Below are 12,770 nucleotides of genomic sequence, written 5' to 3' on the forward strand. Positions count from 1 at the left end.
GAGAGGAGACCCAAGGGACCGATAATGCAGCTTTTTGGTGCCTGCGGTTGCAGGGGGAAGATTCCGTCGACCCACGGGAGATTTCTTCAGAGCTTCTGGTGCAGAGAGGAGGCAGGCTACCCCCACAGCATGCACAAGCAGGAAAACAGTTGAGAAGGCGGCAGGATCAGCGTTACAGAGTTGCAGTAGTCGTCTTTGCTACTATGTTGCAGGTTTGCAGGCTTCCAGCGCGGTCAGCAGTCGTTTCCTTATCAGAAGGTGAAGAGAGAGATGCAGAGGAACTCGGCTGATCTCATGCATTCGTTATCTAAAGTTTCCCCAGAGACAGAGACCCTAAATAGCCAGAAAAGAGGGTTTGGCTACTTAGGAGAGAGGATAGGCTACTAACACCTGAAGGAGCCTATCAGCAGGAGTCTCTGACGTCACCTGGTGGCACTGGCCACTCAGAGCAGTCCAGTGTGCCAGCAGCACCTCTGTTTCCAAGATGGCAGAGGTCTGGAGCACACTGGAGGAGCTCTGGACACCTCCCAGGGGAGGTGCAGGTCAGGGGAGTGGTCACTCCCCTTTCCTTTGTCCAGTTTCGCGCCAGAGCAGGGGCTAAGGGGTCCCTGAACCGGTGTAGACAGGCTTATGCAGAATTGGGCACATCTGTGCCCAAGAAAGCATTTCCAGAGGCTGGGGGAGGCTACTCCTCCCCTGCCTTCACACCATTTTCCAAAGGGAGAGGGTGTCACACCCTCTCTCAGAGGAAGTTCTTTGTTCTGCCATCCTGGGCCAGGCCTGGCTGGACCCCAGGAGGGCAGATGCCTGTCTGAGGGGTTGGCAGCAGCTGCAGTGAAACCCCAGGAAGGGCAGTTTGGCAGTACCAGGGTCTGTGCTACAGACCACTGGGACCATGGGATTGTGCCAACTATGCCAGGATGGCATAGAGGGGGCAATTCCATGATCATAGACATGTTACATGGCCATATTCGGAGTTACCATTGTGAAGCCACATATAGGTAGTGACCTATATGTAGTGCACACGTGTAATGGTGTCCCCGCACTCACAAAGTTCAGGGAATTGGCCCTGAACAATGTGGGGGCACCTTGGCTAGTGCCAGGGTGCCCTCACACTAAGTAACTTTGCACCTAACCTTTACCAGGTAAAGGTTAGACATATAGGTGACTTATAAGTTACTTAAGTGCAGTGTAAAATGGCTGTGAAATAACGTGGACGTTATTTCACTCAGGCTGCAGTGGCAGGCCTGTGTAAGAATTGTCAGAGCTCCCTATGGGTGGCAAAAGAAATGCTGCAGCCCATAGGGATCTCCTGGAACCCCAATACCCTGGGTACCTCAGTACCATATACTAGGGAATTATAAGGGTGTTCCAGTAAGCCAATGTAAATTGGTAAAAATGGTCACTAGCCTGTCAGTGACAATTTGGAAAGAAATGAGAGAGCATAACCACTGAGGTTCTGATTAGCAGAGCCTCAGTGAGACAGTTAGTCACTACACAGGTAACACATTCAGGCACACTTATGAGCACTGGGGCCCTGGGTTACCAGGGTCCCAGTGACACATACAACTAAAACAACATATATACAGTGAAAAATGGGGGTAACATGCCAGGCAAGATGGTACTTTCCTACACAAACCGCCCCCAAACGAAGGACAATAAGACTAGCCATGACCTGATGAGTCTTCATTGTCTAAGTGGAAATATCTGGAGAGTCCATCTGCATTGGAGTGGCTACTCCCAGGTCTATGTTCCACTGTATAGTCCATTCCCTGGAGGGATATGGACCACCTCAACAATTTAGGATTTTCACCTTTCATTTGTTTTAGCCAAAGTAGAGGTTTGTGGTCTGTCTGAACAATGAAGTGAGTGCCAAACAGGTATGGCCTCAACTTCTTCAGAGCCCAGACCACAGCAAAGGCCTCCCTCTCAATGGCAGACCAACGCTTTTCTCTAGGGGTCAACCTTCTACTAATAAAAGCAACAGGTTGATCCTGGCCCTCAGAATTAAGTTGTGATAGGACTGCCCCTACTCCTAATTCAGATGCATCAGTTTGGACATAGAATTTTTTAGAGTAACAAGGGCTTTTCAGGACAGGTGCAGAGCACATGGCCTGCTTCAGCTCCTCAAAAGCTTTCTGACAGTTTGCTGTCCATAATACCTTTTTAGGCATTTTCTTGGATGTGAGGTCATTAAGAGGGGCTGCAATGGAGCCATAGTTCTTAATGAACCTCCTGTAATACCCAGTGAGGCCTAGGAAGGCTCTCACCTGAGTCTGAGTGGTAGGGGGAACCCAATCAATAATTGTTTGGATTTTCCCCTGAAGTGGTGAAATCTGTTCCCCACCAACAAGGTGTCCCAGATAAACCACCTTACCCTGCCCTATCTGGCACTTTGAAGCCTTGATAGTGAGGCCTGCCTTTTGCAGGGCCTCCAAAACTTTCCATAGGTGGACCAGGTGATCATCCCAGCTGGAGCTAAAGACAGCTATATCGTCCAAATATGCTGCACTGAAAGCTTCCAGCCCTTGCAGGACTGTGTTCACCAACCTCTGAAAAGTGGCAGGTGCATTTTTCAAACCAAAAGGCATTACAGTAAACTGGTAATGTCCTCCAATGGTAGAAAATGCAGTCTTAGGTTTAGCATCTTCTGATAATTTGATCTGCCAATACCCTGCAGTCAAATCAAAAGTGCTTAGATACTTGGCAGATGCCAGTGTATCTATAAGCTCATCTGCCCTGGGTATAGGGTGAGCATCAGTTTTGGTTACCAAGTTGAGACCTCTATAGTCTACACAAAACCGCATTTCCTTCTTTCCATCTTTAGAATTGGGTTTTGGTACCAGTACCACAGGAGAAGCCCATGGACTGTCAGAGTGCTCAACCACTCCTAGTTCCAACATTTTCTGGACCTCTTGCTTTATGCAGTCCCTGACATGGTCAGGCTGCCTATAGATCTTACTTTTGACAGGTAAACTGTCTCCAGTATCTATAGTGTGCTCACACCAAGAAGTGGTACCTGGCACAGTAGAGAAGAGTTCAGAGAATTGATCTAGGAGATTTATGCAATTATCTTTCTGCTCAGCAGTAAGACAATCAGCCAAAACTACACCTTCCACAAGAGCATCTTGTTCTGTGGAAGAGAAGAGATCAGGTAGAGGATCACTGTCTTCTTCCTGTCCCTCATCAGTTGCCATGAGCAGGGTGAGATCAGCCCTGTCATAGTAGGGTTTCAGGCGGTTGACATGGAGCACCCTAAGGGGACTCCTGGCAGTGCCTAAGTCAACTAAATAGGTGACTTCTCCCTTCTTTTCAACAATTCTGTGGGGACCACTCCATTTATCTTGGAGTGCTCTTGGGGCCACAGGCTCCAAGACCCACACTTTCTGCCCTGGTTGGTACTGAACCAAAACAGCCTTCTGATCATGCCATTGCTTCTGGAGCTCTTGGCTGGCCTGAAGGTTTTTACTGGCCTTTTTCATGTACTCAGCCATCCTTGATCTGAGGCCAAGTACATAATCCACAATATCCTGCTTAGGAGCTTTTAAAGGTTGTTCCCAACCCTCCTTTACAAGTGTGAGTGGACCCCTAACAGGGTGTCCAAAAAGAAGTTCAAAGGGGCTGAAGCCCACTCCTTTCTGGGGTACCTCCCTGTAGGCAAAAAGGAGGCATGGTAGAAGGATATCCCATCTCCTGCGGAGTTTTTCAGGGAGACCCATAATCATGCCTTTGAGAGTTTTATTAAATCTCTCCACCAGTCCATTTGTTTGTGGATGATAGGGTGTTGTGAACTTGTACGTTACACCACACTCCTTCCACATGGCCTTTAAGTATGCAGACATGAAATTGCTTCCCCTGTCTGATACCACTTCCTTTGGGAAGCCCACCATGGAAAATATTCCCAGGAGGGCTTTTGCCACTGCAGGTGCTGTAGTGGTCCTTAAAGGAATAGCTTCAGGATATCTTGTGGCATGGTCCACTACCACCAAGATAAATCTATTGCCTGAAGCAGTAGGAGGGTCAAGGGGGCCAACTATGTCAACCCCTACCCTTTCAAAGGGAACCCCAACCACAGGCAGTGGGATAAGGGGTGCCTTTGGGGTGCCACCTGTCTTGCCACTGGCTTGTCAGGTTTCACAGGACTTACAAAATTCCTTTGTGTCCTCAGACATTCTAGGCCAATGAAACAGGGGAACAAGCCTGTCCCAAGTTTTCATTTGTCCTAGATGCCCAGCTAAGGGAATGTCATATGCCAGTGTTAGGAGGAACTTTCTGTACTCCTGAGGAATCACTAATCTCCTGGCAGCTCCAGGTTTAGGATCCCTATGCTCAGTGTATAAGAGGTTGTCCTCCCAGTAAACTCTGTGAGAGTCACTGACATCCCCATTAGCCTGTTTGACAGCTTGCTGTCTGAGACCCTCTAATGTGGGACAGGTTTGCTGTGCCATACTCAGCTCCTCTCTGGCAGGCCCCCCTTCACCCAAAAGCTCAGCAGTGTCTGCTTCCAGCTCCTCTGGTGTAGGTTCTGCACAGGGAGGGAATTCTTCTTCCTCTGAAGTAGAATCCACTGTAGAGGGAGGGATAGTAGGAAGTGGTTTGCTTCTACTAGCCCTAGCTTTAGGGAGCACTTGGTCCATTGTTCCAGGATCCAAGCCTCCCTGTCCTTTTTGCTTTTTGGCCTGAGCCCTTGTCAAAGCAAAAATATGCCCTGGAATGCCCAGCATTGCTGCATGGGCCTCCAACTCCACATCTGACCAAGCTGATGTCTCCAAATCATTCCCTAATAGACAGTCTACAGGTAATTCTGAAGCTACCACAACTTTCTTTGGACCAGTTACCCCCCAGTTGAGATTTACAACAGCCATGGGGTGGCTTTGTGTTATGTTGTGAGCATCGGTTACTTGGTACTGGTGTCCAAGTATGTGTTGTTCAGGGTGCACCAGTTTCTCAATCACCATTGTGACACTGGCACCTGTGTCCCTGTAGGCCTGGACCTCAACACCATTTATTAGGGGTAGTTGCTTGTACTTCTCCAAGTTATGGGGGCAAGCAACCAAAGTGGCTAAATCAATAGCCCCTTCAGAGACTAAAGTACCCTCTGTGGTCTCCCTAATCAGACCAACCCCAACTAAGTTACCAATAGTGAGCCCAGCTACTCCCTTGGATTGGCTATTAGTAGGTTTGCTCCCACCACCACTGCTATTAGTAGGGACACTAGGTGTAGCAGTAGGGGTTGTAGTGGTAGGAGCATTGGTGCCTTTCTTTGGACAACTGGGATCTGTTGTCCAATGGCCTTTTATTTTACATAAATAGCACCATGGTTTATTTTCCTTGTTCTGATTAAAGGAGGATTTGGACCCACCACCCCCACCAGAGTGTTTTTGTGGGCCTGATGAAGACTCATTTTTAGATTTGTCCCCACCCTTGTCTGAAGACTTACCATCCTTCTTTTTGTTGCCATCTTTGTCACCCCCTGTATGAACTTTTCTGTTCACTCTTGTTCTGACCCATTTGTCTGCCTTCTTTCCCAATGCTTGGGGAGAGGTCAGATCCGAGTCCACCAAGTAGTGGTGCAACAAATCAGACACACAATTATTAAGAATATGCTCTCTCAGGATTAAGTTATACAGGCTGTCATAATCAGTAACTTTACTGCCATGTAACCACCCCTCCAAGGCCTTCACTGAATGGTCAATGAAATCAACCCAGTCTTGTGAAGACTCCTTTTTGGTCTCTCTGAACTTTATCCTGTACTGTTCAGTGGTTAAGCCATAACCATCCAGGAGTGCATTCTTAAGAACTTGGAAATTATTAGCATCATTTTCTTTCACAGTAAGGAGCCTATCCCTACCTTTTCCACTAAATGATAGCCATAGGATAGCAGCCCACTGCCTTTGAGGGACATCCTTTACAACACAGGCCCTCTCAAGTGCAGCAAACCACTTGTTAATGTCATCCCCCTCCTTGTAAGGGGGAACTATCTTGTGCAGATTCCTGGAATCATGCTCTTTTGCAGGATGACTATGGGGAATACTGCTGCTGCCACCATGGGTATCTAAACCCAACTTCTGTCTTTCCTTGTCTAATTCCAGAGACTGTCTATCCAAATCCAGCTGTTGCTTTTTAAGCTTCAGTCTGGTTTGTTCCACCCTCAACTTATTGAGTTCCCTCTCTAACATTCTGTCAACAGGGTTGGTGGGAGGGACATTCCTAGAAACAGAGCTATGATGGGAATGAACAGAAGGAGACCTGTCCCTTACAGAAGCCACTCTAACAGCTTGGTTAACAGAAACATTACTACCAGTATGGTGAGAATAAATGCTTTTGTTATGATGTGAGACAACACTATTTGTATGGTGTGGCTCATTATCATTCCCAACTATGCTAGACTGTCTAGTAATGGGCAGGCTAGGAAGTTTCTTTCCTGAATCTTTTCCTGGGGGAGTCCCTGAATCAGATTGAGAACTATTAGGTACTTTTTCAACAGATGAGGCACCTATGGCCTTATCCTGTTCTTTAAGCATGTTAAGTAACAGTTCCAAGGAAGGATTCTTTCCTACACTCAAACCTCTCTCTATACAGAGACTCCTTGCTCTTTTCCAGCTAAGGTTGTCATATGCAAGTTTGGACAGATCAACATTTTGGCCTGTGCCAGACATTTTTAGAGAGAGTTAAAGTGATAGAAAAAGAGAAAAAAGTTTTCAGAACTTTTTGGAAAGACAGAAAAAAACTTTTACAACTTTTAAGAACTTTTTTGAAAGTTTAGAAGTACTTTTCAGCACTTAGAAAAGAGTGAAAAGAGGAAATGCAAAACTTTTTGGCTATGTGTATATACACTGACCTTGTTTTGTATATTTTTCTCTTATGAAAAGTACAATGACAAGAGTGGTAAGTAGTCTCAAGCACTTATCCCACCACTGCACAACCAATGTAGGAGGCTGGACTGGCTTGTAGTGAGTACCTAGGGGTACTTGCACCTTGCACCAGGCCCAGTTATCCCTCATTAGTGTATAGGGTGTCTAGCAGCTTAGGCTGATAGATAATGGTAGCTTAGCAGAGCAGCTTAGGCTGAACTAGGAGACGTGTGAAGCTACTACAGTACCACCTAGTGTCATATGCACAATATCATAAGAAAACACAATACACAGTTATACTAAAAATAAAGGTACTTTATTTTTATGACAATATGCCAAAGTATCTCAGAGTGTACCCTCAGTGAGAGGATAGGAAATATACACAAGATATATATACACAATAGCAAAAATATGCAGTATAGTCTTAGAAAACAGTGCAAACAATGTATAGTTACAATAGGATGCAATGGGGAAACATAGGGATAGGGGCAACACAAACCATATACTCCAAAAGTGGAATGCGAACCACGAATGGACCCCAAACCTATGTGACCTTGTAGAGGGTGGCTGGGACTATTAGAAAATAGTGAGAGTTAGAAAAATAACCCTCCCCAAGACCCTGAAAAGTGAGTGCAAAGTGCACTAAAGTTCCCCTGAGGACAAAGTAGTCGTGTTAGAGGAATAATGCAGGAAAGACACAAACCAGCAATGCAACAACTGTGGATTTCCAATCTAAGGTACCTGTGGAACAAGGGGACCAAGTCCAAAAGTCACAAGCAAGTCGGAGATGGGCAGATGCCCAGGAAATGCCAGCTGCGGGTGCAAAGAAGCTTCTACTGGACAGAAGAAGCTGAGGTTTCTGCAAGAACGAAAAGGGCTAGAGACGTCCCCTTTGGTGGACGGATCCCTCTTGCCTTGGAGAGTCGTGCAGAAGTGTTTTCCCGCCGAAAGGACGCCAACAAGCCTTGCTAGGCGCAAATCGTGCGTTTGGCGTTTTTGGACGCTGCTGGGGCCCAGGAGGGACCAGGAGGTCGCAAATTGGACCTGAAGAGAGAGGGGACGTCGAGCAAGACAAAGAGCCCTCATTGAAGCAGGTAGCACCCGGAGAAGTGCCAGAAACAGGCACTACGAGGATGCGTGAAACGGTGCTCACCGAAGTTGCACAAAGGAGTCCCACGTCGCCGGAGACCAACTTAGAAAGTCGTGCAATGCAGGTTAGAGTGCCGTGGACCCAGGCTTGGCTGTGCACAAAGGATTTCCGCCGGAAGTGCACAGGGGCCGGAGTAGCTGCAAAGTCGCGGTTCCCAGCAATGCAGCCCAGCGAGGTGAGGCAAGGACTTACCTCCACCAAACTTGGACTGAAGAGTCACTGGACTGGGGGGGTCACTTGGACAGAGTCGCTGGATTCAAGGGACCTCGCTCATTGTGCTGAGAGGAGACCCAAGGGACCGGTAATGCAGCTTTTTGGTGCCTGCGGTTGCAGGGGGAAGATTCCGTCGACCCACGGGAGATTTCTTCGGAGCTTCTGGTGCAGAGAGGAGGCAGGCTACCCCCACAGCATGCACAAGCAGGAAAACAGTCGAGAAGGCGGCAGGATCAGCGTTACAGAGTTGCAGTAGTCGTCTTTGCTACTATGTTGCAGGTTTGCAGGCTTCCAGCGCGGTCAGCAGTCGTTTCCTTATCAGAAGGTGAAGAGAGAGATGCAGAGGAACTCGGCTGAGCTCATGCATTCGTTATCTAAAGTTTCCCCAGAGACAGAGACCCTAAATAGCCAGAAAAGAGGGTTTGGCTACTTAGGAGAGAGGATAGGCTACTAACACCTGAAGGAGCCTATCAGCAGGAGTCTCTGACGTCACCTGGTGGCACTGGCCACTCAGAGCAGTCCAGTGTGCCAGCAGCACCTCTGTTTCCAAGATGGCAGAGGTCTGGAGCACACTGGAGGAGCTCTGGACACCTCCCAGGGGAGGTGCAGGTCAGGGGAGTGGTCACTCCCCTTTCCTTTGTCCAGTTTCGCGCCAGAGCAGGGGCTAAGGGGTCCCTGAACCGGTGTAGACTGGCTTATGCAGAATTGGGCACATCTGTGCCCAAGAAAGCATTTCCAGAGGCTGGGGGAGGCTACTCCTCCCCTGCCTTCACACCATTTTCCAAAGGGAGAGGGTGTCACACCCTCTCTCAGAGGAAGTTCTTTGTTCTGCCATCCTGGGCCAGGCCTGGCTGGACCCCAGGAGGGCAGATGCCTGTCTGAGGGGTTGGCAGCAGCTGCAGTGAAACCCCAGGAAGGGCAGTTTGGCAGTACCAGGGTCTGTGCTACAGACCACTGGGACCATGGGATTGTGCCAACTATGCCAGGATGGCATAGAGGGGGCAATTCCATGATCATAGACATGTTACATGGCCATATTCGGAGTTACCATTGTGAAGCCACATATAGGTAGTGACCTATATGTAGTGCACGCGTGTAATGGTGTCCCCGCACTCACAAAGTTCAGGGAATTGGACCTGAACAATGTGGGGGCACCTTGGCTAGTGCCAGGGTGCCCTCACACTAAGTAACTTTGCACCTAACCTTTACCAGGTAAAGGTTAGACATATAGGTGACTTATAAGTTACTTAAGTGCAGTGTAAAATGGCTGTGAAATAACGTGGACGTTATTTCACTCAGGCTGCAGTGGCAGGCCTGTGTAAGAATTGTCAGAGCTCCCTATGGGTGGCAAAAGAAATGCTGCAGCCCATAGGGATCTCCTGGAACCCCAATACCCTGGGTACCTCAGTACCATATACTAGGGAATTATAAGGGTGTTCCAGTAAGCCAATGTAAATTGGTAAAAATGGTCACTAGCCTGTCAGTGACAATTTGGAAAGAAATGAGAGAGCATAACCACTGAGGTTCTGATTAGCAGAGCCTCAGTGAGACAGTTAGTCACTACACAGGTAACACATTCAGGCACACTTATGAGCACTGGGGCCCTGGGTTACCAGGGTCCCAGTGACACATACAACTAAAACAACATATATACAGTGAAAAATGGGGGTAACATGCCAGGCAAGATGGTACTTTCCTACATAACTGTAATGTATCAATATGTCTTAGTGTGTATTTTGTCGTGGGTGAGGGTGGGGGTGTTGCGTATTGTGTGTGTGTGTCCCTGTTTTTTCCCTCCCCTCTCCCCTGTGTCGTAGGTGCATTACTCACCGTGGTCTTCGCTGCCGGCGTTCGTGCTCCTGGTAGAGGAGCAAGAAGATAAGGGCTGGCAGGATCTGCAGCTCTGGTTCCGTGGCGTCCTAGTTCCTCGTGGTGTGTGTAGAGGTGAGCGTTTTCCCTTCGAAGTCCTGTTTCCACCGTGTTTTTGTTCGCGGTGAATCCGCCCCGGAAAAGGTGGCAGATTGGTGGGTTGTGATAGGGTGGGCAGTACATTGTCCTCCGTGCTGTTTGTTTGTACCACCGTGGTGGTCGGAGTGTTAAAGTGGCTGTCTTTGTTGGCAGTTTCCGCCACGGTCGTGATTCCATTTTTTTTCCGCCGGCCTGTTGGCGGTCTTACCGCTGCTTTAACACCGACCGCCAGGGTTGTAATGACCACCATTGTGCATCAGTGCTTACCGTTAGTGTCGTAACAAAACTTGAGCCCCTCCCCCTGCAAAGTACATAGAGGGACCCCCTTTGAACTCATTCATGAATTCTCAGGCAAGGGTATTGTGCTGAGGGGTCCCCCTGGAGCTCAGGTCCCCCGCACCACGAGGGCTGCAGGAGCCTTTGTTACACCACTGCTTACCATTAACACAACAACTACAGCTACAGCTGACCGTTATAATAAGAAGCATACCAAAATAGGGTGTAAGAGATTACTACTAACATAAGAATGACAGCACCTTGTGTGTACTACTAAATAACAAAAGTGAAAGCCCTAAGTGTCATGGCTGGTCGCAGACATGGGGCCTGATCTTCAGCTCATGATCCAAGATTTGCCTCACTCAAGAAGCCTAATAACTCCAAAGTGCGTGTAGGGTTGTGTTGGGGCTGTGTCCATCATCCAGTGCCCCACACAAAACCAAACCCTGCAATTCTTGCAACCTCTGCCTAGTCCAAACCGGCGGCGCTCACACACACAAGAGGCAGGGGCTCAGTAGGCGGTGTGTCAGGACGTGGTCCTGATCATGATAGGCAGAAGCCAAGGCTGGTAGTTTGAGAACAGTGGGGGCACACCACGGGAAAGCTACGGCCACCACCCTACACCTTAACACCTCTTTAAAGAGCACTACATCACAATGTATTAACCGTCCACAACTCAGCTTACACTCATATTACTCACTCACCTTAAGCTTGCCTTTGACCTGTAAACAGCACTCTGATGCCTTTTCACTATGGTCGCTCTATAGAAATAACATATGCACACATACATACACATTATTACCATGGCGGATAGGTGTGTAGCTGCACGCACTGATACCTTTCTTAAACAGGGTGTGGCAGGTCACAGTACTACCCATTCTAAAGAGCAGACAAGCATTGATGACTGAATTAGTTCAAAGATAACCTTATTACCCCACTGTTTGCATTCTCAAGATATCTATGCTTTCTTTCCAAGACATGAGCATGACCCGAGACTAGACCAGCTTAAAGTCAGAAACATAAAAGAAGGACTAGCAAACCTCTGAAAGAAGCTAGATGAATGGGCAGGTAGATGGAGGAGTATTTTAAGGCCTGCCTTTGTTAAATGCACATGTAATGCTTCATCTGTACAAATAGTGTATTTTACTGTATGTGCTGTTTGCTGCTTAAGCAATTTATCAACTGATCAGTACTATCGTTTTCAAAATAGCACTCGCAACAAGCTGCGGGCAGTGATTATTGAACACCACCCCTTGTAAAATAGTATTTATAAAGTCAACAGTTTGGTCAATGTTCCTGACTTAATGTGTGTACAAAAAATGCACAATGTGCCTATGAATGAAAAAAAGAACGTTCTTGAAGGTGAATCCATAATTTGTTCTTTAAAATGTTTTCCTTTACACCTACAAGATTTTGACCAAAGGGACTATTCAATAATGTGTATGTTTGCACCACTTGTCACTACTACATGGTGGTTTCCCTTGCCACATCCAGCACGGAGGTTATAAACCTATATTATTAAGAACAACAAAGCATGCTTTGGTTCTAGATTTTCAAAAGCTTGAAAATCTCCCAAGTACATTCTCTGGATCTATCGCAAGTTAGTTCCGGTAAAGCTACAAATTGTACTGTCTCCCCATTAGCTAAGGAAACTTGATGGCCCTGTGTACTTCTTCACTAACAAAGTTGATGAAACTAGATCCAGGATTCCCAGAGGCAAAAAGTGGAGGCTGAAGTGCCACCTATGACTGCCTACAGTGACCCATATGCTTCCTAGTCTTGAATCACAGGATATCTAAATGTACACCACCTTTATTGAAGCCTCACTTCACAAGACATCTGCAGCAATGGAGAAGCCTACTCAGAGTACTCTGCTATGATTTAGACTTATCATCTTGGTCATTAACACATCACTGACCTCTTGCAAAATATCACAGACATTCGCACAATATATCATTACAATTCACAGCAAAAACCCTATCGCGGATCAATCCATACTCTCAAACCATTGGCCTATTTTGGATTTCTCTTATGTGGCAATGGTCCTTGAAAGCATTGGTACTAGACAATTCATTGCCTATCAGAAGTCAGTTGCCATTCTGGGTGATTTTTGTCCCCATGTGTTGCACCTGTCCCTTTTTGCAGGGTCATCGCCAATGTTTTTGCCTCCTTCCTCCTAATTTTTCTGACCAGTTTTTGTTGGCTTTAGGACTCTGGGCACGTTACCACTGCTAAACAGTGCTAACGTACATATGCTGTCTGTGTAAATTGCACTGTTGATTGGTTTATCCATGATTGGTATATTTGAT

This window comes from Pleurodeles waltl, chromosome 12, assembly GCF_031143425.1.
Source record: "Pleurodeles waltl isolate 20211129_DDA chromosome 12, aPleWal1.hap1.20221129, whole genome shotgun sequence".
In the NCBI taxonomy this organism is placed as follows: Eukaryota; Metazoa; Chordata; class Amphibia; order Caudata; family Salamandridae; genus Pleurodeles; species Pleurodeles waltl.